This window comes from Humulus lupulus, chromosome 4, assembly GCF_963169125.1.
Source record: "Humulus lupulus chromosome 4, drHumLupu1.1, whole genome shotgun sequence".
Taxonomy (NCBI): domain Eukaryota; kingdom Viridiplantae; phylum Streptophyta; class Magnoliopsida; order Rosales; family Cannabaceae; genus Humulus; species Humulus lupulus.
In genome coordinates, this window is record NC_084796.1 from 177,067,225 (window position 1) to 177,093,374 (window position 26,150).

Below are 26,150 nucleotides of genomic sequence, written 5' to 3' on the forward strand. Positions count from 1 at the left end.
ACCATGAAGAACTGAACTTAAGGATAAGAATACCTTGGATAAATTTGACTTGTTCTACACCTCGATACCGAAACAACACTATATCTCACTTCCCAGGTGTTTAGAAAAGCTTAGATTGGAAAAGCTTTTAAACCAAAACCCAGGTGTTTCTCTCTATAGTAATCTTAGCAACTTGGAGGCTCTGAACAATGCTTGAAGAATGAGAGAAATGGCTGAGTACTAGGTCCTAATTATAGAGTTCAAGGAGTGAAACTAACCCCTTTTAGAATGAATAAATAAATGAATATAAAAAGAAAAAGATTTGAATTTTCATTCAGCATATGCCCTGAACTCGGCCAAAATTGTTCAAGGGCAGGTCCAAGTGGTTAAGGCTGTTTTTAAATTTAAATCCTGTAGATTCCAAAAATTCACTCCCAGGGGCGATATATCGCTACCTTAGGTGATATATCACCTAGAACTATATCCCGAGCCCCGTTCGTTCGTTCTTGCGAAGTTGACGTGTTTTCTGTATCTCCCGTAGGCGATATATCGACCCATATATATTGAGGGAGGGTTGGGATAAGTAAGAATCATTCCCACTACTATCGCCCCCTAAACTCTCAATATAAAAGTTGGTCCATAGATTTGTATCCACCCTCACCGAACCGTGTCATTATTTATATATTTAAATTTATTATGATTGTAAAAAAAATCAAACTTATACATGTCATTAAAAAATAACAATAATATTCATTTGGAAAAATATTTTCACTAAGTACAATCATAAATGCCAAAATAATAAATAAATAAATAAACTAAACTAGCATAACTAGGGTAAATCTAAAAATCAGGATCTTCTACGTCTGACCCTTCATATAACATGTCCTTATCTATTTCTTCATAATCATCATTATCTTCTGCCTCAAAATTAGCTCGAGGAAGATTCATAAAGATTTTATGCTTTTGTTCATTAGTGAATTGAAATTCCAACTTAGAGGTGAGCCTAAGTATGAGAAAATAATATCTCATTGCTACTAATAAATCATCAATATCATCTATAGTCTCCCATATTTCTTCTAATGTTCAAATTCCAGAAGGAATTTTTTTAAAAAGCCTAATTACTAGGACATATTGCTCCGTAGCTCTCATCCTAATTTGCTTAGTAGTTTGAAGAAAAACTCTCTCCTCGTAGAATAAGATTAATCTCTGAGTGATTCGTTCTAACACTCCTACAGTATTCCTTGGCTTTCTAATCTTTTTCAATGCCTTAATGGCTCGGATATGATAGATAAGTCAAGGCTCTATCCATTCTTAACTGAAAACATAATGGCTAAAACGTAAGCTAATAACATAAACATAAGCATAATAAACATAAACACTTGCATTGGCAGTTAGATTCGGAGCTTGTGCGTGTGTATCAAGGAGAACTGCAGGCATCTGAACTGTTGCTCTGATACCAACTGTAATGTCCCGACTATTTCTAAGACCTCGGACCATTAAAAACTACTATGACATAACTACTATTTGTAAATACATTCATATGAAATAACATAACTATATTTAAAATCCAAAATATTTTACGAAATACAAAATATGGTATGAAATATAAAATGTGATATGGGATCCCATTGTTTAAGAAACATAAAACATAAATCAATTGTTTAAATTACTAAGTGTGAAATTACATCAAAATATAATTTAAAGACTTTAAACAACGTCATCCTAGATCGTCCATCAGTCCATTCAATCCATTCATCATGAACACACATGCCAAGTTGCCACGAATCTTTTCCGCCTTCCATGTTTATTTTCCCGCATCTTTCCAAAAAAAAAAGAATGAGGCTAATGCCTGGCCAGGAAAAATCTACTAACAACATATATCATAAATCATAAGCACAAGACTATATCATAAACATATACTATAAAACATATTACTATAAAAATGTATATCATATAGGACTACAGTATTAATGGCCATTAACCCAATAACATGACATGTGAAAAAACCATCTAGGTCCTCTGTCTACTAATCGAGGTAGGGTAGATCACTACTATAGTATATGATAACCCATCTAGGTCCTGTAACGCCCTGGGTAACCAAGACCGTTACACTGTGTGTTTAAAATAGTGCAAGACCTGCTAATCAAGTCATTTAAACAAAATGTGAATCTAACGTCATTTACTTGGGTTAGGAATAAAAGACTTTGGTCATAAAGAGGTTATTTTTTCAAAAATGAAAGTTTAGCACACGGAATCTCAAAACAGGGTTTAAATTACATATTTACAAAAATTTCAGAAGCTATAAACAACTCAGGCCACTTTAATGGCAAAATACACATTTTAGGTTTCCGTCCTTGTACAATCCCTCGACTGTGGTGGCCGAGCAGCTGACAATGTACACCTCGCCCCCAAAGCTCTCCAACTCATGGTTGAATCTACATACCCCTGCCTTTACCTCCACCATTTAGCACCCTTGAGCCGAGGCCCAGCATGAAAGCATAACGACATGGTATGATCAATATCAATAACCAAGAATTCAACAATTCATAACATTCACCTATTCAGTGATATCAATCGACAATTTAACAATTTGTCATCTAGATAATCAACATATCATATTTATCAGATTGCAACAACAATCAAATGCATAATCAACAGTTTATCTCAATCATTACACACTATTTAGGGTCGGCACCCTTAGGTCGCTCCATCTGTTTAACCCACTGTCTTTGACTCACTTAGGCTGCCCCCAATGTAATACCCACTGACTCCGGCCAGCTTAACCGAGCTCAATGATTAATAAGCTGTCCTCGGCTACCAGTGTTCGAGCCGTGCCATGTGCGCAAATATTACTTACGGCACCCTTAGGCCGTTTATCTTATGTCCCATGGCATAATACCATCTATGACATCATACATATATAGGGAGCTCATAGTCCCATCACAATCACATAATAATGCATACAAATATAGGGAACACTTAGTCCCAACCTAACCACATAATCGGGTGCAGTTTTCTTACCTCTCGTTCGAGCGAGAAACACTTTACGAATGACCCTCGAGAGTGATCGATCTTTTAATCCCTTAGAGGTCACCTAGTCATAACCAAATATGGAATCCAATTAATGAAAATACCAATAAATGAATCTTACTCTAAACCTCACTCTCGGGACCCCGAATTGTACCCAAACGGTGAGTAGATTCGATCCCGAGCCTTAAGGATTGAAACCCCAAGCCAAAAACCCTTAAAAACACCCCAAATATGCATATGAGAAAATAGGGTAGCGCTACAGCGCTACCACCCTAGCGCCCCAGCGCTACAACCAGGGACATTTTTCCTTGGCTAGCGGTGTAGCACTACCCTCTGGGCGCTATAGCGTTAGGACCAGGCAGACATGGCCCTGGTTCTTCTTCCTTCAAATTTTCCATTTTCAACCTGTTTCAAAAGCTTCCAAACACCATTTAAACCCTCAAATGAACCCAAATACCATATATACTAGTCCTAGGCATCATAACCTACCCAAACTTTGCCAAAAACCCCATTGAATTCTCTACTTTCAAACTCAAAATCGCAACTGAACTCAGCAACAAAACATAGCAGAAAACCAGAGTTGTAGTGGTTAGAATCTTACCTCAAGCTTGGTATGAACTCCTCTTCAATGATGGAACACTACCCTAGATCCTCAACACTTGATTCTCCAGCTTAATTCCTCAAAAGAAGCTTCAAAATTGAAGAAGAAAAAACAAGAAAATGATGAACGGTGGAGGCAAGAGGTGATGCTCTATTTTTCCTTCAGCTTCTACTATTTTCCAGCCTAAGTGTTGGTATATATCCTTAAAGGTAAAATGACCTAAATGCCCTCAAGTTTAATTAAAGTCCTTAACAGCTACCAAGGGAAAAATCATCCCTTCGCACCTATCTCGTTAACCATAATTAACACCCTCGAATTCTCGTTATTCTCAATATTCTCAAATACTAATACTTCATATCCCGTTACCCCCTTAACTTCCGGCAACACTCTAATCTCCAAATTACACCCGGGACTCACCCCGAGGCCCGAACTTAGCCCCGTTATGACCAAACTGCTAACTAATACTCAACGATCGTCTCATGTCCGAAAGCTCGAACGAATCCACATAATAATGTGGCCTCAACAATAGCTTACCAAAATGCATACAATTATACAATTACGCCCTCAACGGGCCAAATTACCAAAACGCCCCCATAACAAAATATATACCCATATTCATGCATTCATCATCATATAATAATACTATCCACATAAACATGCATATATTCATATAATAGCACAAGTAATCAATTATCGCCCTCCCGACCTCCTAATCAAGGTCCTAAACCTTATTAGGAAATTTGGGTCGTTACAGGTCCTCTATCTACTAATCGAGGTAGGGTAAATCATAACTCTAAACCATGAAAATGATAAAAATTCTTGGGGCTTGCTATCTAAGCAAGTCATATGCCCAAGCGACTACAAAACATAAATTCTTGGGGTTTCTTTCTAAGCAAGTCATATGCCCAAGCAACTACAAAACATATTTATACATATACATATCATAACATAAAACATAAAACATAGTATGATATAAACATATAAAGACATATAATCTATCCTATTTTCCTTACTGAAAACTGAGAGATGGAGACAAGAATAGGATTTTGGAAAACTCCTAAAACCAACAGTAAAAATTGTGAGCTTCTAAAGAAAAGAGATGAAAAAGTAAACTAAACATCCAAGTAGAAACTTACCAAAAACCTTAATGTTCAAGAAACTTATACACCTAACCAAGAATCATAAACAAGAATTAGGATCTGAATGAAGAAAATAAGAAAACTAAAGAACCATGAAGAACTGAACTTAAGGATAAGAAAACCTTGGATAACTAGGACTTGATCTACACCTCGATACCGAAACAACACTATATCTGACTTCCCAAGTGTTTAGAAAAGCTTAGATTGGAAGAGTTTTTAACCCGAAACCCAAGTGTTTCTCTCTATAGTAATCTTAGCAACTTCGAGGCTCTGAACAATGCTTGAAGAATGAGTGAAATGGCTGAGTACTAGGTCCTATTTATAGAGTTCATGGAGTAAAACTAACTCCTTTTAGAATGAATAAATAAATGAATATAAAATGAAAAAGATTTGAATTTTCGTTCAGCATATGCCCTGAACTCGGCCAAAATCGTTCAAGGGCAGGTCCAAGTGGTTAAGGCTGTTTTTATATTTAAATCCTGAAGATTCCAAATATTCACTCACAGGGGCGATATATCGGCTACCCTGGGTGATATATCGCCTAGACCTATATCCCGAGCCCAGTTCGTTCCTTCGTGCGAAGTCGACGTGTTTTCCGTATCTCCCGTAGGTGATATATTGGCCCCTATATATTGAGGGAGGGTTGGGATCAGTAAGAATCATTCCCACTATTATGGCCCCCTAAACTCTCAATATAGAACTCGATCCATTGATTTGTATCTACCCTCACTGAACCAAGTCATTATTTATTTATTTAAATTTATATGATTGTAAAAAAAAATCAAACTTATACATGTCATTCAAAAATAAAAATAATATTCATTTGGAAAATATTTTCACTAGGTACAATCATAAATGAAAAAAATAATAAATAAATAAATAAACCAACATAACAAGGGTAAATCTAAAAATCAGGATCTTCTACGTCTAACCCTTCATCTAACATGTCATCATCTATTTCTTCATAATCATCATTATCTTGAGCCTCAAAATTACCTTGGGGTAGATTTATAAAGATTCTATGATTTTGTTCATTAGTGAATTGAAATTCCAACTTAAAGGTGAACCTAAGTATGAGAAAATAATATGTAACGCCCTATTTCCTTAGAGCCGTTACTAAGTGAGTTTTAAGACAAAACAGTGTGCAAAGAACTCGCTAACCGAGGTTTTCTTACGAAAGTGTGACTAATTAAAATTTAAGGCTGTAATCTTTGAAAATGTGTTGATTCAATGAAAACTTCTAGCATTAAACATTTGGGATCCCAAAATAAGGTTTGAAAACTATTTACATCTTAAAATGAGTTTACAGTTGATCAATCATAAAAATCCTAGATTATTACAGCCATTTTTCGAATAAACCCCCAGCCAAAGCAGCCAGGTAGGCCAAACATGTACGCGTCGCTTCACGCTCTCCGTACTCATGGTTGGTTGACTCAGACATTGCCCTTACCTGCAACACAGAGCACCCGTGAGCCGAAGCCCAGCAAAAAACTCATGCAGAACATAACATATGCAATTTATACAGTTTATCATAACAGATAATCCACATATAAACAAGTCAACCATTAGACTAAGCAAACACGGCCATGCCGCCCCAGAAACCTTACCAAAGCCCTGGGGTTTCGGTTCTCACCGCGAGGATAACTCATGTATCCCTTGGGTCCCACCCTGAATATAAGCATCCCATGTGCCTTGGGTCCCACCCTGAATATAAGCACCCCATGTGCTGAGTGTTACTTTCGGCCCCGCTGCCGTACCCGGCCTACGCCGCACTCGGCCCTTGCCGTTCCATTTACTATAATCACACATATAGCATAACACAACAACATTCCAATAAATATTAATTCATTAAGTCTACACCCTAACATGTAATGCAATATAAGGCCATGCCCGGCAATCATCTAATCATGCAATATAGGGCCGTGCCCCGCAATCACACTATGGGCCCACGCCCTATCCTACGGGTGTTATAGTTTTCTTACCTGTATTCCGAGCCTCCTGATGCACTAAAGCCGCGAGCACGGTCCTCTAGCACGAGCCTCACCAACATCCTAGTCACAACACACAAGAAACATCCCTCAATACTAATCAAATCAAAGACCGCTTCCCGGGACCAATCCCACACTCTCGGGACTCCCAAATCCCTAAAACAATTCATTGGAAACACTCCCCGAACTCCCGGAGCAAAAGCTCAAAAATGCAAATTTCCAACCCCTGAAAATGACCTAGCGCCGCGGCGCTACCCTATAGCCGCGACGCCCAGCAAGACAGAAGCCACCCTCGCGCCGCGGCGCCCAAGAACAGGGCCGCGACGCTCCTTCGCGAACCCAGAAAACTGGGTTTTCTCTTGCGTTTCCACTGAGCTAAAACCTTCCCAAATCAAATCAAACCAATACCCAAACCCCAAAATCAATTTCAAACTTCATGTGAACAACCTAACAACCTATAGGCACTAGATACAAGACCAAAACATCAACACACTCAAGAATCCACCCCTTGATTCCCATTTTAAGCAACTCAAACCAAAATCTCAAACATACTAACTCAAGCTTTAGATTCACAAGTTAAAACAGAAATCAATCATAAAATATGCACAAGATCCTTACCAAAAGTGGAGAACCCACACAAAGTCCTTGATCTCCTCCTAGACTCCCACTTCTCCTTCTCTTCTTCTTCTTGCCCTAACCTTCTTTCTCCTTCTCTTTCTTCTCTTCAATTTCTATCAAGCCTCAAGTGACATAAATGCCCAAACCGAACCCCCCTAAATCCCAGCTGAATATTGTCTATAACCCTTGCCAAAAGACCATTTTACCCTTTCCTACTAATCCTCCTTGGCTAAACCTCAAAGGGCACTTAAGTCATTACACTTCATTCCAATTCTATCACTTTTACCTTAAAACTTGTTACCCACAGCAGTAACTAATGGTTACCCAGGTTACTAAATCTCCAATAACCATTACCCGCTAAATCTCAACTTAACCATAAAATTCCCAAAGTACCCCTAGGCTCCTCCCGAGCCGGGTATAGAAATCCCGTTGTGACTCTTAAGTTAACTAGCTCTCTAGGACCGTCTCGGCACGTGCATCACAATAATAAAACCACACTCACGTGGTACAACTCACAGAATACAATTATCACATACTAATACAGTTATGCCCAACATGGCCAAAATTACAATTACGCCCTTTCTAACACGATCTGGGCCTACATGTATACTAATATACGTAGTCATGCATCTCAGATAAACAAATAGCCAAATAACATGCTTTAAATCATAACCATGCATTTAACTCATAAAATCACACATAAATCCCATTATGCCCTCCAGGCATGCTAATCAAGGCCCTTAAGCCTTATTAGCGATTTTGGGTCGTTACATAATATCTCATGGCTACCGTTAAATCATCATCATCATCTATAGTCTCCCATATTCTTTTAATGTTGAAATTACAGAAGGAAAATCTTTAAAAAGCCTAATTACTCTGACATATTGCTCTGTAGCTTTCATCAAAATTTGCTTAGTAGTTTCAAGATAAACTATCTCCTCGTGAAATAAGATTAATCTCTGAGTGATTCTTTCTAACACTCCTACAGTATTCCTTGGCTCTCTAATCCTTTTCAATGCTTTAATGGCTCGAATATCCTGATAGGTCAAGGCTCCATCCATTCTTAACTTAAAACATAATGGCTAAAATGTTAGTTAATAACATAAACATAGGCATAATAAACATAAACACTTACATTGGAGGTTAGATTCAGAGCTTGTGTATGTGTATCAAGGAGAACTTCATGCATATGAACTATTTCTCTGATACAAACTGTAATGCCTTGACTATTTCTAAGACCTCAGACCATTAAAAACTATTATGACATAACTACTATTTTGAAATACATTCATATGAAATAACATAACTTTATTTAAAACCCAAAATATTGCACGAAATAAAAAATATGGTATGAAATAGTACGTCTAAATGGGGCACCTAGGTCTATCGTGTTAGATCAAGACCCCGTCTTTACTTCCAAGTTTTGAGGAAGTCTGCAGAAAGCTATGGGAGCCCAGCTGAAATTTAGTACAACTTACCATCCTTAGACAGATGGTCAGTCGGAGAGGATGATTCAAATACTGGAAGACATGCTTTGTCCATGCGTTTTGGACTTTGAAGGGTCTTGGAGTAAGTATTTTCCATTGATAGAAGTTTCCTACAATAACAACCACTAGTCAGCCATTGGGGTGGCTCCTTACGAGATGTTGTATGTTAGGAGGTGTAGGTCGCCCATTCATTGGGACGCGATGGGTGAAAGGAAATACTTGGGTCCTGAAGCAGTTCAGAGGACCAATGAGGCCATAGAAAAGATTAGAGCTCGGATGCTTGCATCACAGAGTAGACAGAAAATTTATTCGGATCTAAGGCGCAGAGATGTAGAATTTCAAGTGTCTATTCCTTAGGGTTTCGCCACTCAGAGGGGTGAAATTGGGAAGAAGGGCAAGTTGAGCCCTAGATTGGTAGGACCATTTAAGATCCTGGAGATGATTGGTCAGGTAGCCTATAGGTTGGCGTTATCACTAGCATTATCGGAAGTACACAATGTGTTTCATATATCGATGCTACGGAAGTATGTATCAGATGTAACTCAAGTATTGAGTTATGAGGATTTGGGGCTACACATAGACTTGTCCTATAAGGAGTGTCCAGTACATATCTTAGATGGAAAGGATAAGGACTTGAGGAATAGGACTATACCCGTGGTTAAAGTGTTATGGAGGACCAGTAAGGTCGAAGAGGCAACCTAGGAACTAGAATCAAACATGGTGGATCAGTTTCTTGAGTTGTTCAGGTAAATTTCGAGGATGAAATTTTCAATATGAGGGGATAGTTGTAACGTCCCAAGTTTGCTAATAAGGCTTACTACCTTGATTAGAGTGTCGGGAGGGCATAAATGGATTATTATGTGAATCTACCTGAATATATGTGAGATAATGTGAAATATATGAGTTGTGTGATGATATGACTATTTATGCATGTTTAAGTGTATTAAATGTGCTTATAGGCCAATTTTTGTTAAAAAAGGCATTTTCATAATTTTGACCTGTTTAGGGTATAAATGTAAATTATATGTGCTTAGTGAGTGAGACCACATTATTATGTGGTTATATTTGAGATGTGTGACGATCATAGTGAGCAATTTTGCAAAAAAGTCACATCGGGGCTTAATACCCAGCTCGGGGTGAGGCTAGGGAGTATGTTAGTAATTTGGTGGGTTACCGAGGGAATACAATAGTGTTTGGAAGATTAGTGGGATTAATCAGTAATTATGAGGAGTTAACTGAGAGTAACAGGAAATGTGGTAAGAGACGTTGTTTCCCTTGAGGGCGTTAGAGAGTAAGACTTAAGCAAGGGGCATTTTCGCCTTTTGTCAAAGGGATATACTTAGCCTTGAGGAGTAGACTTTGGTAGAAGCTTAGGAAAACAAAGACATAACAACACTCACAACCCTCTCACTTCCTCTCTCTCGGTTCTCTCTGTTCCCCTTGGACTAGTCTGAGTTCTTTGGATTTTTGAGGAGAAAGCATTGGAAATTCAAGGGAATGTGAGCTAGAGTTGGACTAAGGCAGCTTAGGTTGTGATCATACATCTAAGGAGCTTAGAAATTAAGAGGTAATTTGAGTTTTTCAGAGGTTCTTTTGGAGTTTTTTTTGAGAGTTTGAATTAGGGATTTATTATTGAGTTTTGATGTATTTTTGGGGTTGTTTACTATTTGTGTGAACTGCTAAGTCCATTGCCGGGGTTGGTTTGGGTTAAATATATGTACTGGGGTAGATTTGGGAGGCTTGTAATTTATGAAAATCGCAGTTTTTTTGAGTTACAAGGTCATGCCTCAACCCTGCTTTGGGGCGCCGCGACCCTTATGAACTCATAGGCTAGGGTAGTTCATTGATCCGCCATGGCACTGTGACGCTCGGTAGGCTGCACTGCGGCCCATGTCTAGGAAAGTGAGGTGGTGGGCTCTCTAACTTGAGGAGGGTCACGACGCTTGTGAGGGGCGCCGTTGCTCAAAATAGGGATGTTAGCCAAATAGGGTTTTTGAGTACGCGAACTCAAACCTAAAGGCTTGGGAAGGATTCTACTACCCTGTTTAGTAGAATTCAAGGTCTCGGAGGCTAGGAATCAATCTTGAAGCTTTTAATTGGTTTAGTTCTTGATGAATATCCATTATCAAGTTGTGACTAGGGGTACCTCAAGGCTCGGGAAAGAAAGGATCGTGCTCGTTGTCACTCTACCCTATCACAGAGGACTCGAGGTAAGAAAATTGTTTCATGCACCGAGTGTAGTGCTTGAGCCCTTGATTATAGCTCACGGGATTGAGTGTGTCATGATATCGTTATAGTTGAATGTCTACTATGTTTGAATTTATGCTATCATATTTATTGGTACTGATTGCCTGGTCGGGAGACCGTTAACGACATCACATGTGTAATGTATGATGTAGTGGCGAGGTCATAACACGAATTCGGTGTCTGCCACAGTGGTGGGGCCATTATGAAGATGGAATGTCCATCCACTCAACATGAGTCATATAATGTTTGGAAAATATATTTTTGGAAAGTCTATGAGTAGGATTTGGATTTCGTGTATGCAATATATGATAATGTTATCTGCTTATATGTATGATTGTTGGGTTTTCTTACTGGGCCTCGATTCATGGGTGCTTCGTGGTGCAGGTAAGGGTAAAGGAAAGCTGGACCAGCCATGAGTTGGAATGTTATAGGGGCAACATGTACATACTCAGCCTGCTTGGCTGCCACGATCGAGATATTTTGGGGAACATGAGTCTTTAATAGAAACTTTTCCGCCTAGGTCGGCTAAGTCTGTATATTTTGGATGAACTTGTATTTATTTGAAACTTTGGGGATCCCTTGTAATTACTTAACCTTTTAAATTAAAATTCCAACTTTTTACCAAAACTTTTGATACTTAAACCATCGTTTAACCCTAATTACAATTTAAGCCCAAATGACTCACTTTACGAGTTAAGCACTATTTTTATCACACGGGGGTAACGGTTCTGATTATTCAGAGCACTACAAAATGACTTCAATAATTTTAAAATATCTTTTAAAATATTGAACTTGACTAATAAAAGCCTAATGGGTCATTTAGGTCTAATTTTAACTCGAGCCACTTAATTCAAAATTTAATTCGAATTTTAAAATTCCAATTAACATTTCGGGCTAAGCCCACTAATTCAAGAATGCAATTAATCACTATATTGCTCGGGTTAGGAGCCAAGTGATTATTAGGTTTGCAATTTTAGGGCTTAGCTTGGTTAGGCAGCTCAAAGAGCCACCAGCCACCAAGCCGTAAAGGCTCGGACTCAACAAGGCAGCTAAGGGCTTGGCTGGGCATGCAAGGCACCGAAGAGCCAAGCTCCAGGTGTGCACGACACAGCATGAACCCGCAGGTAGGCGAGTAGGCGCACACACAGGTGAGAAGACATGCGGGTAGGTGTGGGACATTCGTAGGGGATGCGGCATGCAGCATGTGCTTGGGATACACTGGTGCTCGGCTAGGCAGGCAGGGGCTATGCGCAGGGGTCATTCGATGTGCGCCAAGAGCGTGGCTGGGCGCGCTTGAGGGACGTGCAAGGTGCAACAGGGGCGCAGTGCAGGCCAACCATGGGGCTGGTGTGACTGGGGTTAGGGTTTGCCAAGAGGGTCTTGCCACCCTTTGGGGCTCGGGGCTCGGAATTATACTTTTATAATTAATCATCCTATTTCATAAAATTATATTACAAAAAATTCTATGCCCCATATGGCTTGCAATTTTGTAGATCTAGAAAAATAAGAATAATTCCTAAACCCAAAATACCATATAATTAACGACTCTTAAGAACATACATTCACCAAAATAAACATCCATCCATTCATCACATATTACAATAGTAGGGCCATGACGCTGGTTAAGTCAGAGACCATTGATTTTTGTAATCGAGGACATGGGCCGCAGCGTACACTTATGGGACTGCGGTGCCTAAGACTGTCAATGTGCAGATTAGGGAATTTTAAGCAGGGGAAAAAGTGGAATTTCACGTTCAAAGCACAACCTACTATTTAAGAAACATTACAACGATTTATGAAAAAGAACCCTAAGAAGAGACTCAAGGAAACACTATGTGGAGGCAAAAGCTTGGAGATCAACTAGTTCTATCATTCTTTTTCTTCTTCTTCTTTTACTTTACCTTGTAGTAATGTTTATATTTAGTTTCATGGATTTGATTATGTTTAGCATGAACTAATTTCTTATTTAGGGTGTTAATGGATTCTTCTTGAAACCTTATGATTATCTAATGAAACTTTTATGAATTCCCTATCAATATTGTGAATAGTTTGGCTTATGTCTAATGCTTGTGAGTGCTTGATCACCATTAATATGATTTATATGGTTTTAACCTGAGATCTGAGAAGTGAAGGATAAATATGCTACAGTCAAATAATCATAGATTTATATTGGACAAGAGTACCTGTATGATTTGTGTAGTTTAGGGGTTACGTATTTAATGCATGCAATATGTTAGTTTACCACTGAGATGTAGGAGATTGCTTATTGTAGAGAATTATAAGTCCTAGTAAGAATATAATTTACAATTGTAATTCGCTATCACAACAGAGAAAGGAATTCGTAAGTTCACATTAGAGAGGCATAGGTGGATAGTTGAGGAAGTTAATAACCCTAATTCTTATTCTATTGAATTAATATTTAGTATTGACTTCTTTATTGTTCTATTTTATTGTTTTACTCTTTTAGTTTTATAAATTCTGAATTCATTATTTGTGGAATCATTTAAAATTAATGATTAAATTTTGGTAGTTAATAAAAGTCTTTGTGGGAACCAAACTTGATTTATCACTTTATTACTTGTTACGATTACGTGCACTTGCGTAGTTCAAAATTCTCACAAGTTCTTGGCACCGTTGCTGGGGACTGTGTTATTAATATCAATATAGTTGATTTTTATTCTAAATTGGTTTTTATTTTAGTACTCATTGGGTTTGTGGATGATATTGTGCTGTTCGGAAACATTGGTATATGCGACAAAGTAGACAAAATGAATTCATATCGGTAGATCATGACATTGAAAGAACTTGCATACAAAAATGAAAGATTAAGAGAAGGTTGGACTTTTCCATGGCTAAGAATCAACAGAATGTAGTGAACAATGCTGGTAATGTTAATAATATTCCAAATGCTACAGAGGTACCTATGGAACAAGGACAAAGGATGCTTAAATATTATGTGTTTCCCACTGTCACGGGAGTTCATTCGTACATCCGACACCCCATAGTTTCCACTAATAACTTTGAGATCAAGCTGGAAATATTACAAATGGTGCAGTCTACCGTTAAATTTGGGGGGTTTCCTACTGAAGATCTTAATTTGCACATAGGAAATTTTTGGAGCAGTGTGCAACTTTTAAGATGAATGGGGTGAGTGAAGAGGTAATCAGACTAAGACTTTTCCCATTTTCACTAAGAGAGTGAGCAAAGAGTTGGTTAATTTCACTATAAGTCAATTCTATTACAACATGGGAGGAACTAGCCCAGAAGTTCCTTGAAAAGTTTTTCCTTCCAACAAAAGCTACAAAGTTGAGAGGGGATATTAATAATTTCTACCAGACTGAAAGGGAATTGCTATATGATGCATGTGAGAGATTTGAAGAGCTGTTAAGGAAGTGCCCCCATCATGGTATAGAGAAGTGGATGCTGGTTCACAATTTTTACAATCGGTTAAATGGTACTACTCGAACAATAATTGATGTAGCAGCAGGGGGTGTGTTCATGAGCAAGAGTGCTAATGAGGCATATGAATTACTAGAAGAGATGGCTATGAACAAGTACCAGTGGCCTAATGAGAGGGGACAAATAAAGAATGCGACTGGTATTGTAATACCCCAATTTGCTAATAAGGTTTAGGACCTTGATTAGCGTGTTTGGAGGGAAATAAGTGAATTAACATGTAATATATGAATTTAAATGAATATGTTATTAGAATGCATGTTTAGGTGGAAAAAATATGCATGTGGGCCCTGTTTGTTTGTTAGGGGTAAATTGGTAATCTTAGCCTGTTGAGGGCATAAATGTGATAATTGTATTATATGATTAGCACCACGTGTGAGTGGTGATATTATTGTGATGCACGTGCTGAGACGGTCCTAGGGAATTAATTAGTTTAAAAGTCACAACGGGATTAAATACCTGACTCGGGAGGAGCCTAGGAGTATTTTGGGAATTTTTATAATTAGAGTTTGAGAATTAATGGTTAATGGTTAATGGTAAGCTAGTAACTTGAGTGACCATTGGTGACCATTAAGAGTAACAAATTTTGGATTAGAAATGGTAGAATTATAGGAAAGGTGAAATGGCAAAAAGGCCCTTGAGGTTTAGTTAGGAAAGGAATTATATGGAGGGATAAAATGGTCTTTTGGCAGAGGTTTACATAGCTTCAGCTGAGGGAAATGAATATTCACGATACTTTATGCTAAGTGTGACTGAAGTTAAGTTCTGGAAGGCTAGAGGAATCAAGAAGGAAAAGCAAAACTAAGAACCTAGAAGGCAAAGTAGAAGAGGAAGTGAGCTGAGTTCTTTGAGGCTAGTGAAGAGCTTAAGGGTGTAAAATCAAACTCAGGCCAAGGATTATTCAGAGGTAAGAATTTATCCCCTGTTTTTCTAAGTTTCAAGCTTGATTTTAGAAAGTAAGAATGAAAATTGAAAGATAGTTATGGCTGGTTTTGCATGAGAATTCAGCTTGATAATCAAGAGGAATTGGTTTAAAGCTGGGATTGGAGGGAGTTCAAGCTGAGTTATTGATTGAGGTAAGAGTTTTAAACATCTTTGAAATTTTGTATCTGATGTGGTTTAAGATTTTGGAAGTATGGTTTAAGTTTTTCAAGCTTTGGTTTAAGTTTTTGGCCAATTGGTTTAAGTTTCTGAAGTTGAAACCAAAGTGTGGATTTTGGGTGTGATTGTGTGTTTGACCTTGTTGTTGGTGTTTATAGGTTGTTAGATGGTTCATTTGAGGTTTCAAATTGGTTCTGGGGTTTAGGTATGTGTTTGGGTTGGATTGGAGGTGTTTTGGCTCGGGGAAAATGCAGGGGAAAACCCAAAATTCTGGGTTCGCGAAGGGGCGCCGCGGCCCTGTTCTTTGGCGCTGCGGTGCAGAGCTGCATCAGGAGCTGGGAGACTTTCTGGGCGCTGCGGCCCTTAGAGGGTAGTGCCGTGGTGCTAGGCTATTTTCTGGGCAGTGAAAATTTTCAATTTTGGGCATTTTCCCCAGGGACTTGGGGGATGTTTCCGTAGTATTGTTTTGGGAAATTAGAGGTCCTGAGAGTGTGGGATTGGTCCCGGGAAGTGGTTTTTGGATTGGTTAGTATTAAAGGGTGTTTTATATGTGTTGTGACTAGGTTTTTGGAGGGGCTCGGGATAAAGGACTGTGCTCGTGACTTTGTTGTTTTGTGAAGCTCGGGATACAGGTAAGAAAACTGTAGTACCCGTAGAGCAGGGCATGGGGCCATAGTGTTGTTGCAGGGCACGACCCTAGATTGTATTACATGTTAGGGTGTAGCCTTGATTGGAGTATTATATGCTTGAATGTTGTTTGAGTTAGGCTATATGTGATTATAGTAGAATGAACGACAAAGGAGCCGGGAATGGCAAGGAGCCAAGAACGGCAAAGGGCCGAGAACGGCAGTGGGGCTGAGAGTAACATTTGGCACGCAGAGTGCACATCACTAGGGTGAGACCCCAATGGATACATGGGATATCCTTACGGTGAGGACCAAGATCCCAGACTTTGGTAATGCTTCTGGGACGGCATGGTCGTATATGCTTAGTCTGATGGACTATTTGTTTATCTGTGGATTATGTGATATAATGGTTATATAATATGCATATGTTATGTGCTGTGTGGGTTTTCTTGCGTGGCTTTGGCTCATGGGTGCTCTGTGTTGCAGGTAAGGGCAAGGAAAAAGTCAACCAGCCATGAGTACGGAGAGCATGAAGCGGCGCGTACATGTTTGGCCTGCCCGACTGCTTTGGTTAGGGGCATTTTGAGAAATGGATGTATTAAATTGTGATTTTGATAGTTAGTTATCTGTAAACCTATTTTGAGTTGTAAATATTTTATAAACCTTATTTTGGGATCCCAAATGTTAGACGCTTGAGACTTTCAGTGAAATAGAGTATTTTCAAAGATTACAGCCTTGAATTTTTTTTAATCACACTTTAGTTCTGAAAACCTCGTTTAGCGAGTTAATTGCACATTTTAAACTCACTTAGTAACGACTCTAAGGTAGTAGGGTGTTACAGGTATGATTGAATTGGATGCTATTTCCATGCATACAGCTTAAGTGGAAGCTTTAATAAAACAATTACAACATACCAATCTCCCATCCCAAGCCATGCAAGTACGTAATTTATGTCAGACATGCGGTAGTGCCTATCCACTAAATCAATGCCTTTTCCTAGATATGAATAACATACCCATGGAAGAAGTGCAAGTCATAGGAAAATATCAAAGACAAAACAATAACCCTTTTTCCATGTCATACAACCAAGGTTGGAAGAACCACCCAAATTTTTCTTGGTCAAATAATTAAACCACACAACCACCCTATCCTTAACCTCAGCCATGATATCAACCTCCACAAAATAAAAAACCTTTCCCACAACCCCAACAATCTTACCAACAACCTCCACCTGGATTTTATCAACCATAAAATAAACCACCACAATAGCCAATGCCCATGGAACAACCTGAAACACAAACTGATGTACTGAGCCAATTCATGACCGAGACAAGGGCATCTATAAGGAGTTTGGAGACTCAAACAGGGTTGTTGTCTACTTTGATGAAAAATAGAGCTCATGGAAATTTGCCTAGCACTATTGAGGTAAATCCTAAAGAACAGTGCCAAGCCATCACCTTGAGAAGTGGAACATAGTATGAAGAGCCAAAGAGGAATCAATCAGAGGAGATGACTCAGGAGAAAAAGGCACAAGACATAGTAGGAAAGAAGTCAAGTGAACAAAAGGTTACTGAAAACCTTCCAAAGAAACAAGTGGTACCACAAGTGAGCATTGAGCATCATATAAAGATTCTTTATCCACATAGACTTTGTAAGCAGAATTTAGATAAACAATTTGCGAATTTTTAAAGGTGTTCAAGAAGTTACATATTAACATACCTTTCGCTGAAGCACTAGAACAAATGCCTAGCTATGTCAAGTTTATAAAAGAGATCTTTTCTAACAAGAGGAATATGAGAGATTATGAAACTACAGCATTGACTAAAGAGTGCAGTGCCATTTTGCAAAGAAAGCACCCACAAAAGTTAAGAGGTACTGGTAGTTTTACTATACCATGCACCATTGGGGAGTTTGAATGCAAGCATGTGTTGTGTGATTTTGGGGCAAACATAAATTTGATGGCATTGTCCATATTCCATAGACTTGGGTTGGGAGAACCTACCCACGACAATGGTATTACAGCTGGCAGATAGATCAGTTAAGCACCCAAGATGTATTATAGAAGATGTGTTGGTGAAGGTGGATAAGTTTATTTTTCCAACGAATTTTATTGTTCTTGATATGAAGGAGGATGAGAATGTCCCAATTATTCTGGGGAGACTGTGTTTAGCAACTCGAAAAGCTTTAATAGATGTACAAAAAGGATAATTATGATTGAGAGTACAAGGTGATGAAGTAGTGTTCAATGTATTCAAGACCATGACTTATCCTAGGGCGAGTGATAGTTGCTATTCGGTTGATGTGATATATGGAGTGGTGATAAGTCAGAAGCTAGTTGAAGAACCTCTTGAGTTGAGTCTTACAGTCGATGCCACAGATGAAGAGGATTGTGGGGAGGAAGTGAGTTATTTTAGTTGGATACAATCGTATGGACCGTTGTGAGAGAAAAGGTTTGAAGAACTTGGTCAAGGGCCTGAGAGACCACTATCGTCCCTTGAGAAACTACCTGTTTTGGAATTGAAGGCTTTTCACGAGCATTTATGCTATGCATATCTTGGAGAAAATGAGACCTTTCCAGTTATAGTATCTTCATATCTCTAAAAGGTGGAGGTAGAAAAGTTATTAAGGGAATTAAGAGTTCACAAGACTGTTATTGAATGGACTCTAGTGGACATAAGGGGAATAAATCCAATGACTGTGATGCATAGAATTTTGTTGGAAGATGATGTTAAACCAAAAATTAATGCTCAGAGAAGATTAAATCCAACAATGAAGGAAGTGGTAAAACAAGGACATCTAGAGTTGTTAGATGATGGAGTGATTGACCAAATATTAGATAGTGCATGGGTGAGTCCAGTGCAAGTAGTTCCAAAGAAGGGAGGAATGACAGTGGTTAAGAATGGGAATAATGAATTGATTCCAACAGGTACTATGACAAGTTGGAGGATATGTATAGATTATTGTAAACTACATAAGGCAACTAGAAAAGATCACTTCCCTTTGCCTTTTGTTGATCAAAGGTTGGATAGGTTGGTGGGCCATAACTATTATTGTTTATTGGATGGGTATTTAGGATACCATCAAATTTCCATTGCCCCTGAGGATCAAGAGAAGACCACGTTCACATGCCTGTTTGGTAGTTTTGCAGTTAGAAGGATGCCATTTGGACTTTGTAATGCACCTGCAACGTTCTGAAGGCGATGATGGCTATATTTTCTTACATGGTAGAGAAGGGTATTGAGATCTTTATGGATGATTTTTCTATTTATGGTTCTTCTTTTGATAACTGTTTGGCCAATTTGGAGCTAGTTCTAAAGAGATGTGAGGAATCGCGCTTAGTCTTGATTTGGGAGAAGTGCCACTTTATGGTAAATGAAGTAATTGTTCTAATGCATATGATCTCAAGTAGAGGAAATGAGGTAGATCGAGCTAAGATTTCCACAATTGAGAATTTACCACCTCCTGTCTTCATTAAAGGAGCAAGAAGCTTTCTTGGTCACGCAGGGTTTTATAGAAGATTCATTAAAGACTTTTTTAAGATTTTGAAGCCTTTATCTACTTTACTGATGAATAGAGTTCCTTTTGAATTGGATGAGAAGTGTCGCCATGCTTTTAAGATACTTAAGGAGAAATTGACTTAAGCTCTCATAGTTATTGCACCTAATTGGGATCTGCCATTTGAGTTGGTGTGTGATGCGAGTGATTATGCAATTGGAACAATGTTGAGTCAAAGAGTTGACAAGGTGTTTAGAATGATTTATTATGCAATGCGCAATTTGAATGATACTCAAGTTAATTATGAAACTACAGAAAAGGAACTCTTAGCCATTGTGTTTGCTTTTGATAAGTTTAGGCCACATATGATTGGGAATAAGGTGATTGTATACATTGATCGTTCCACTATTAAGTATCTTATGACCAAGAAATATGCGAAGCCTCGTCTTATTCATTGGGTTATATTGTTGGAAGAGTTTGATATGGAAATTAGAGACAAGAAAGGGACTGAGAACTTGGTGGCATATTATTTTTCTAGATTAGAGGTTGATGAGAGTCCAAGGATGCAGAAAGTCCAGATTAATGATGCTTTTCTTGATGAGCATTTATTTAAAGTGAAGGCTAGTAATGAGGTACTGTGGTTTAGGGATTATGTTAACTTCATAGCTGCAAACATTATACCTCCATAGATGTCTTGGCAAGAATTGAAAAAGTTTTATTCCAAGGTCAAGCATTACTATTGGGAAGAGCCTATTCTGTATAAACATTGTGCTGACCAAGTCATTCATCGTTGTGTACCAGAAGAAGAGATGTTATCTATTTTGACTCATTTCCATACTCTTTATTGTGGTGGCCATTTTGGGGTGACAAGAACATCAGCTAGAGTGTTACAATGTGGGTTCTATTGACCAACTTTATTTAAGGACTTGAATGTGTTTGTAAAAGCTTGTGACTGCTGTCAGAGAACAAGAAATATATCAAGAAGGAATGTGATGCCTCTATAGGGTATATTAGAAGTGGAAATATTTGATGTTTAGGGATAGACTTTATGGGACTTTTTCCATCATCATATAATAATAAGTATATTTTGCTAGCTATGGACTATATTTCAAAATGGATGGAAGCAGCAACAACTCCAACTAATGATGGGAAGGTGGTTCTTAATTTATTGCATAAGCATATTTTCACTAGGTTTGGTACTCCTAGAGCTATTCTAAGTGATGAAGGGACTCATTTTTGAAATAAAAAGTTCGATGCATTGTTGGATCGATATGGAGTGAGGCATAGAACATCGCTTGCTTATAATGCCCAGTCAAATGGGCAAGCAGAAGTATCTAATAGGGAGGTGAAGAGTATTCTTGAGAAGACAATTAATAGTTTGAGGAAAGATTGGTCGAAGAAGCTTGATGATGCATTATGGGCTTATAGAATGACATTCAAAACTCCAATTGGCATGTCACCTTATCGATAAGTTTTTGGAAAAGCATGTCATTTGCCACTGGAGTTGGAGCATAATGCTTATTAGGCAATGAGACAATTGAATATGAATCTAAATTTATCTAGTCAAAATAGGCTTATGGAGATCAATGGACTTGATGAATAGAAGAATGAAGCCTATGAGAATGCAAAGATATATAAGGAGTGTACTAAGGTGTGGCACGAAAAGAATCTCATTAGAAAGGAGTTCTAGCCAGGGGAGCAAGTTTTGTTTTACAACTCTAGGTTGAAGCTCTTTCCTAGAAAGCTGAAATCAAGGTGGTCGAGGCCATTTATTGTGGTAAAATTATTTCCCCATGGGACAGTGGAGTTGTAAAGAAAGGGTCAAGAGACATATAAGGTGAACACGGAAAGAGTAAAACCATATTTGGGTGGTCCTATTGATCCAGTCAAGACCATCATCCATCTATAACCCTTGTGAAGAGGAAGCAAGTGTCCGACTAAATGTTGTTAATGATAGCACTATTTGGGAGGCATCCCAAGTTCCTTTTAGTATTTTGTTTTTTTTATTTTAGTTGGATAATTATTTTATGTTTAGTGTTACATTTTTATGTTGCTTTAATTTTTTTTTTAATTTTGGACTTTTTAGACTTTAGGTTGTAAATATGAACTGTAGAAATTGTGAAAACAGTTAAAAAAATGCAAATTTAGGCAAGTATCTATTTGAGCCACGACGCCCAAAACTTGAGCTACGACGTGTTTCCCCAGAATCCAAACCCAGAAATTGACATGGGTCACGATGCTATACCTTATGATCCGCGACTTGTCCTCGATAAAATAAATTTAACCCATTTTTTTAGATTTATCCCTTCACTACTTCACTTTTTCTTTACAAACTTTGAACTCCCTACCTCCAATCCACCATTTTTTTAGGCCAAACCTTCAAATCTCTCCATAAGACCTTCAATAATCCTCCTATAATATTCATTCATTCAATTTTCCACCATCAATTAAGCCTAAATAACCTTGAAACCCCATTTTCTCCACTCATAAACTCTAATTTCAAAGTTTGGGGGAGATTTTGCAATCTTTAGAAAGCTTGAGGAATTTGGAGTAACTTTCATCACTCTTAATCGTGGGTAAATGATTTCTCTCTTAATCTCTTGATATTTTGGTGCTTTTGATGTGTTTTATTGTTAATTGGATGGTTATGAGGCTCTAATATCTAGTTGAGTATTGATTGTTTGTTTGGGAAGATTATTTGTGAGATTTTTGGTGTTTTTTTTTATTTGGGGAAGTCAAAAAAACAAGGGGAGGTGTTGTCCAATTTCCTGTAGAATTTAAGATTTTGAAGAGAAAAATGGGACCAAAGAGCGGTAGTGGTGGTGCTTCATCCTCAAGGGCGTTGGCCTCTTATGATAGATCAAGATTCATTGGTAAAGAGGCTCTAGAACAATATGAGCGTTTAAGTCGAAGGACTTTGATTCTCGAATGAGGAATGCATTATCAAAATGAACCATATGATAAGGTGAGTTATGAGCCCATTAGAGTAATTCTGCAAGATAGAGGTTGGCAACCATTTGTTGATAAAAGGCGAATTAAAAAACCAAATGCTTCTTTGGTTTATGAGTTTTATGCCAATTGGCAGGAGCAGGAGAATAACATTTGTTTTGTGTGGGGGAAGAAGGCGTCGGTGAGTGCGGCTGCTTTTAATAATCTTTACCTTCCATATTATACAGAGGAGCATAATGAGTTTAGAGCGTTTCTACGCACAAAGATTGATTATGTAGAGTTTACAGAGTATATTGGTTGTCCTAGGGCTCGAGTGACTTATATTCATGATGAGACTAAGCATATGTATAGGACTCAATCGAACCATATAGTTCATGCATTGATGTATATTGTGAGTGCTCGATTGATCCCTTCAACACATTTTTCTTACATTGGGTTGGATCGTTTGTATATGGTTTATGGGAGTATGAAAAGGATGAAGATTGATGAAGGGAAACAAATCAGAAACAATATTGGGTTTGTGGGTCGACTTATGACTACTGGAGGATTGGGACATGGTTCGCTTATAACAGACCTATGTGAGACTTATGGGGTGCCCACATACAATACTGATGTTCAAGGTAAGGTGCAAGGCAAGATTACCAAGGGTGCAGTGCTTAATTATGCTCCACCTATTGCTTATTTTGAGCATGAGGACCAAAGACCTCGTCATCCTCCTCGACAGTCCACAATGCTCAACCTGAAGCTACCCAAGCTGAAGAGTAAAATGAGGAGGCTATAGATGAGGATCCACCATTGGCATTGGGTGGACTGATTGGCCCTAACGTCCAATATACACATGATCAGTTGAATTATATTATTTTAAAAAAAAAACATATGCAACAATATTAGATGTCTTGTAATGCATATGAGCATACATATATTAATCAAATGAATGCATTGGTCAATCGTTGAACTATGAATGAAGCTCGACAACCTTACTTTCAGTATCCACCAGAGTTTCACCCCTATCAGCAGCTGCCGCCTCGTCCACCATAATTTTGTGGTGGTTTGGTAAGTTTTCTTTTCTCTTTTTTACCACATTGAGGGCAATGTGTTATTTAAGTTTGAGGGAGGGATTACTTGGTTTAGCTCCCCACAGGGTACACACTTATGTTCTAGATCAATCTCAAGACATTCAGTAATTTCCTGGAGAGGAAAAGGTAAGAGGGATGAGCTAAACAACCTAGTAAAGAGAGTAAACCAAACTCATAGCATTCTCATAAACATATCATAACAAAACATAGAATCATCATATAGAAACCTATGCACGCACTACACACTTAAATGGGAGAAACAACTATGAGGAAGCACTAGGTCCTCTCTGCGACTACTATGGTCAAAATTGTGGCAACCTTTGTCCTCCTTTTACATTCCCTAATACATGCCCTGAAACATTTAGCATACAACATGCATTCCATAAACATTAGCAATCAAGAAAACTTGTTTAACCTCCTTACCTTGGCGTGTGTGTGGAGTCTTTGAAAAAGAAAGTGATCCCGCGTAACAATCAAAGCCTATCCATAAAACAACAACAACCTTATTTAGATAATATCATGCTTAATTAGCTAAGTTACACGCCCAAAAACCCCTTTGCATGAGCCATGCAACACGTAGCTTTATCTCATAAATCATAATATACCATTCCCATAAATCAAACTTATCCTAACACAAACACTAATCAACCTTCGAAAATAACAAAGATACCTTATGTTGTTATGTGGGCCGAACCACTATGAAGCACCACCACCTTAGAGATTTAGAATCCTAGCCATAAGAACCATGCCTCTCCAATAACCATCAAAAGAACTTGAAGACTAAACCATAAAATCAATATTTTACCTTAAACCTTGTGTCCAAACCCGAGCCCATGATCTTGTGCTCCACCTCTCGGCCTCCACTCTCTCTCTCTTCTCTTTATATCTCAGGCCCACTCTTTTCCTCTTTCTCTCTAGTTCACATAAAGGAGAATTGAGAAGTGAGTCTTTTCTTTATATATGCTCCAAATGCCTTAGCCACCAATTCCACATTAAATGGTAATTGATCCTAATTACCAAGTCATCATAAATGCTTGATTTAAAAGCACTGATCACTCCCACTATTTTCTCTAATTTGTCTCATGAATCTAGTCATGTTTTAAACCCAAGTTCTTGATTGATTTCCAATCCCCATGATTTTCGAAATCATTAACTAACATTCAACCATAAATGCTAATTGATCTTAAATTTCTAATCACCATTAACACACTTGATTCCATTCTTAATTACTTTCATAAAGACTACGAACCTAGCCTACTTCTTGCACCAAGTTCATGATTCCATTTCCAATCACCATGATTCTTGAAATCCTTTCATTCATCATCTTAATTTCAAAATCACCATCAATAGAAAGAAAAATCACCCTTTGATCATCCTTTATTGTCTTGATATCAATCACACTTAAACGAGTAATAATCCTCTAATCAATTTCTTTAAAATTAGCTTAATAAAGACACCTTGAGTTACCAAATCAAGCACTAAGCCAACTGGAAAATTCCCAATCAAATCATAGTCACATTAATTCCTCAATTGAAATTGAATAACCAAGATCACCATTCTTGCTTTTCATTGATTATCCAAAAATCAATGTGATCACCTCTTAATCCTTTTCACACACCACACACCCAAGTAGGCTAGTCACACACTCATGTGCACACATTTTATCACATACAATTAATTCAAAGTATTAAATCAATAATTAAAATAAATAACAACAACAATTAAATTAAAATTAAATATGTATCCGGATATTACAATCTACTCTCCTTAAAATGAATTTTTTCCTCGAAATTTGTCTCTTCAAATAGCTTAGGGTATTGCCTTCTCATGTCACCCTCAAACTCCCAGGTTGCTTCTCTTGCCTAAATGTTCTTTTACAAGACCTTAACTATTGGAATTTTCTTGAACCTCAATTTCTTAATCCCATTTTCTATGATTTTCACCGATTGCTCATCATAGCTTAGGTTCTATCTTAACTCTAACGACTCAACACATGGGATGGGTTTGACATATACTTTCACAACATGGAAATGTGAATGACATTATGCGCGTCTGCTAGGGTTGGCGGTAAGGCTAAGTGGTAGGCAATTCTACCAACATTTTCCAAAATCTCAAACGGACCTATAAATCTGGGCTTAGCTTAACCTTTTTCCAGAAACACATACATCCTTTCATAGGTGATACTCTTAGAAACACACGATCACCTACTACAAATTCCATTTCACGGTGCTTTGAGTTTTTATAACTCTTTTTGTCTACTTTGGGAAGTTAGCGTCCTTGTATTGATCTTTTCAACCGCTTCGTTGGCTTCCTTAACTGGTTCTGGTCCATTAGCGCATTGGTTGCACATAGGTTCAG

At 38.0% G+C, this 26,150-nt stretch overlaps 1 non-coding gene across 1 annotated transcript; it reads right to left on the reverse strand.

The window, feature by feature from the left end:
* Window positions 1–14,392: 14,392 nt before the first annotated feature.
* LOC133833305 (small nucleolar RNA R71) lies at window positions 14,393–14,499 on the reverse strand. The gene has a single exon (XR_009892696.1). It is a non-coding gene; the product is annotated as a small nucleolar RNA R71 (small nucleolar RNA).
* Between the last annotated feature and the right edge of the window lie 11,651 nt (window positions 14,500–26,150).